The following is a 4896-nucleotide window of genomic DNA, read 5'->3' as shown; positions in this document are numbered from 1 at the left end:
TTGAGGTTCTGCTTAAAAGTGCACTCAGTCATTTTTTTAATATGTCGTATTGGACTTGCACTGACACCTAGTGGTGTGGATGCAGCATAATTCAAACACAATAGTTTTCAGTTACAAATGTACAAATTCACAATTCACAGTCAAACATAATTAATTTAATCCATGATTGAAAGTGTCCATTAACAGGGTGGTTACTTTAAGCGAGATTAAGCGAGAAGTATTCGGCTGGTCATGTGATCATAACATGGCCGCCCCCATGTGCGGACCCTCTCCATGTAGAATAAAACAGCTTTTATAAGGTTACTGATATGACTGGAGTCTTCATTTCATGTGAATGGGCATAACTGTAAACATTTTACTATTCTATTCTATTCTATGTTACTAAAATTACTATTCATTTATTTAAGAGTTAACATTTTTATAAATGATTGGACCATTAATATTAAGAATATATTTATTGAAAATTCTTTAGTTTATATAGGCTACTGTATAAATGCTTGTAATTAATTCTATGCTGATAATTCCCTCACATGGGAAAAAATGTAATCGCTTATTTTTGGGTGAGGCCATTTATTTATTTTGAGCTTGTTTTTTCAGACCAGGTGCCTTGTCTTTATTGGGAGATTTGGAAACACTTCAACTGGAATATCACCCACCCTTAGCACAGAGTACTGTCATTTTTAAAAGAACATTACTGAAGTTTTTATTATTATTATTATTATTATTATTTGGTTCTAACCGGTTACCATTTGGAAAAGAGGCTGGGGAATAAAAAAATATGAATGATATGAACGTTCAGCTTAGAACATACCGAAATTAAAAACATTTAGTTTTTATTCCCTGACTTAAAGGAATATTCCGGGTTCAATACAAGTTAAGCTCAATCGACAGCATTTGTGGCATAATGTTAATTACCACAAAAATTAAGATTTTAGAGTGATAAAATTACTTACTAACCGCATCTGTGTAAAGTTATAGCCAATTTCACAACTTCATTGCCATGACGATGTAATGTCTTCAAACCCTAAAACATTAAAATGACATAAAAATCACTATTTAAGCAACTTTAGAGCTTAAGTTTCAACAGAAGAATTAATGTAAGCTTTTATAAAATTATAAGCTTCACATGCCTTTAAACCCTTCAAAAATTGTCCCCATTCACTTCCATTGTCTCTCACTGTAACTTCAATTTTTGCTTTTTTTAAAGAAAAGGACGGACGAGTCAAAATTATTTATTGTGGTAATCAACATTATGCCACAAATACTGTCGATTGAACCCGGAATATTCCTTTAAATATCTCAGCTGTTTCTCCTTGACAGCAATGCAATTAAATGGAGAGCAAATGAAGACTTTTGCCCTCCTTTCAAACTATTCTCCAATCTGCAAAGGCACCAAAGTCTTCAATTAAAAGTGATGAACTTTAATTTCAATATGAACTCAAACACATTACCTAACAAATTATTTTAAAACCAAATTATCTGAGCTAATATGCCCATTAATTTTAGATACAGTATATACTCTTACTGTAAATACTCTTAAAGTTGATACATACTGTAAATGAAAACTCCATTATGTCTCCTGAGCAATTAAATGTTTCTCATGGGATCTTGGTTGCCATAACAGAACTAGGTCATATACTGTACATGTGCAGCTTACCACAGCAATAAAAACACACATTACTTAACTGTTGCTGAGTTTCACAGAGGTGCTGCTTAGGGAGCCATGAAGGAAAAAAACAAGCCTTTTTAACCTTACAGGACCGGTTTAATCAAAGAGGCCATTATCAATACACCCATTACATGTTTGGTGCTGTCCCAAAAGTGATCTCATGATAAATATGTGATATTGAACTATTAAAATCAGCATGATACACTAATGTATTTCATATTGGTTTAATGAGTTAATGGGCTTTGGTAAACTGTGGGAGTCACTCCACATTCTTTCTGCTGTATGTTTAGTGCTAAATATACTTAAACAATGATGTAAGAATGTGGATTGCACATCTAGTGTAAATTCTCCCAGCAGTTTCATGCATATTTCGCAATAAAGACGGCAACCTATGAATACAACTGCTAGTTAAGTGCCCCTTAGTTGGTAAAAATCACCAATGCTGGGTGTAATGCATTACTAAGTATTTAATTACTCTTTAATTACTGTTTACTGTGTATACTGTAAATTATTTTCCTTGGAAAAAATTAAGGGATTACTCATAATTTTTCAGACATTTAATTACTGTTACTTATGATGTAATAGCATTAAATACTGTAAAGAAAAATTCTATATAAAACAATAGTGAATTTAAAATCTAAATTAACTTCTGATGTTACAATGTATGTTTTTTTTTATTATTATTATTTAACGCTGGCCAATTCAAGAATAATTGATGTGATTTAATATGATTTATTTGAAAGAATTAAAAGAACAGTTTCTATTGTTCATCTGGTCGGGGTTGATATGGGTTTTAAAAAGTAATTAGTAATAAGTAATGCAACAATTACTTTTCAGACAGAGTAATTAGTACAGTAATCTAATTACACTGTAGGAGATGTAATTATTAGTTAGTAATTAATTGCTTTTTTAGAGTAACTTACCCGACACTGAAAATCACCCTACAAAAATAAGATATGAAACCTACTTTTAAGGCCATGCATACTCACTGACCCCAAAGTTACACTCATGTAACATGTCTTCTCTGTTCGTTTACAGGTTTGATTTTAAAGCTACATTAGTTTACCGGAACTTTCAAATCTGGTTTGAACTAAATCAGCACTTAAAACTGGCACGAACACTCTAATTTTGAAACACTGTTTATGTGTTTGATGTCTGTGTGTGTTTTCACTGGACAGTAGACTGCGTGTGTATGGAACAGCTGGTCTTTATATGCATACTTGCTGCATAATCTAATACTGGTGTAATTTAGATGAGCAAACTTTACTGTGCTTTCTCTGGCCAAGACAGCTGGCCATCAGCATAAAACTATAAAGCAAATAATATGTTAGTCCAAATTAGTCCTCACAGTAAGAGCAAGACATGGGCAAAGGTGAAAACAAAGAGACAAAAATAGTTGTAAGATGAGAAAAATCTAGATTCAAATGAATAATAAGGAAAGAAAAAGTATAAATAAAAGAACAGAATTTGAAACTTATAAATGTAGTACACGGGCAGTGTGCGGATAGGTTGAAGAGGTAAAATTGAAATGAAGAAAATCAGATTTAATTTTCTCTCTCTCTTTTTTGTATAAATACTTCTTTTTCATACCTTTCTCTGGCATGTTCATTTCTGTCCATTACAAGCCCATTCTCCCTCTCATCTGACTGGTTTTTCAGGTTCTGTCTATTTACCTCACAGTTTGGGAGTGGCTAACTTCAAGCCGGGACTGGAAATACTCAGCAGTGAATATTTTCACCATATTTAATAACTTATGCAAACATATTTCTCTTACAGAAGGTCTGAAGCACCAACGATAGCTGATACATTTCAGTAAATTAATCAGTTCACTCATCAAATAGCCCACTGATGTCAAGATACCACCTAGCACTAAAGTTAACACTACTATTAGCCCATATTTGAGTTATAAATGTATGTGGAGATAATTGTTCAGTCTCGTTTTGTAATCAAGCTTTCAGTCACCATTAAGGCCATGCATAGTGACTAGTCCAGTCCACTTTGGAACAATTAATTTATTTAATTGTTTTTAATGTGGTCCAAATAAGAATCACAATGAGCTTTATTGCCAAGTGTGCTCACGTACACAAGGACTTTTCTTTGGTGATAGGAGAAACAAGCAAGTGCACAAAGAACATTACAGTGAGACACAGAATATATAATAAGGTAAGAGTATAACTAGACATACAGTTAATAGGACATATTACATAGAATGGCATATGTACATGTGCAAGTGGTAATATATGTGCAAGATAGGGGAATGTACAGTTATTTAATTAAATATGAGTGGATTTACATATGTACATGAGATATTTATTTACATTATTGCACTATGGGGGAGTCCTGAAGGCAGTTTAATTGTTCATGTGGAAAATGACCTGAGGATAAAAACTGTTCTTGTGCCTGGATGTCCTGGTGCTCTGTAGTGCCGGCCAGAGGGTCAAAGTTCAAAGAGGGAGTGGGCAGGGTGTGTGGTGTCCAGAGTGATTATACCTGCATGTTTCCTCACTCTAGAGACATACAGGTCTTGGAGGGTGGGCAGGGGGCACCAATAATCCTCTCAGCAGTCCTGACTGTCCGTTGTAGTTTCCTTCTGTCTGATTTGGTGGCTGAACCAAACCAGACAGTTATAGATATACACAGGACAGACTCAATGACGAGGTCAGAGGTCATATTCAGTTTTTGTTGTACTGTGACATAATAAAAGCGGAGTAAAGTGCATGTGGCTATTAATAATAATGAGCCATTGTCATTTTGAACGTTCATCTCGTGCATTCCTGCATAACATCGACTGGCCATGGCGTCACAACTCCGCCCACACTGCGTTCCTTTTTTAAAAACTACAACTATTTGTAACAGGACATTTTCTCTTTCTTTCTTTTTTTAAGGGTCCCACAGTTTAAAGACCAACTATTATTTTCAAATCAAGCGTCTCTAAATACTGAAAGCAGATTTATTTAAATTATACGTACGCTGTCTCCTACTATGGCGAAATTTTAGCTCATGATTATGCATTACTTATGCTGACGTTGCTTGGTAACCTTCCTGGAGTGTCTAACTACATAATACATGTAATATAATTAGACACGCCCACTCCCTCGTTGATTCGCCAGGTGACTAGCGCCCACTTTCAACGTCCGCCTCTCAGCCAATCATTCAAACCCATTGGGCGAACGTCATATGGCGTCATTAATATACATGAGATTGGCCTTCGTCGTAGTAGGACTTGT

Source organism: Myxocyprinus asiaticus, chromosome 45 (genome assembly GCF_019703515.2).
Source record: "Myxocyprinus asiaticus isolate MX2 ecotype Aquarium Trade chromosome 45, UBuf_Myxa_2, whole genome shotgun sequence".
Classification (NCBI taxonomy): domain Eukaryota; kingdom Metazoa; phylum Chordata; class Actinopteri; order Cypriniformes; family Catostomidae; genus Myxocyprinus; species Myxocyprinus asiaticus.
The sequence above is the reverse complement of the archived record's forward strand: the minus strand, read 5'-3'. Positions refer to the sequence as shown.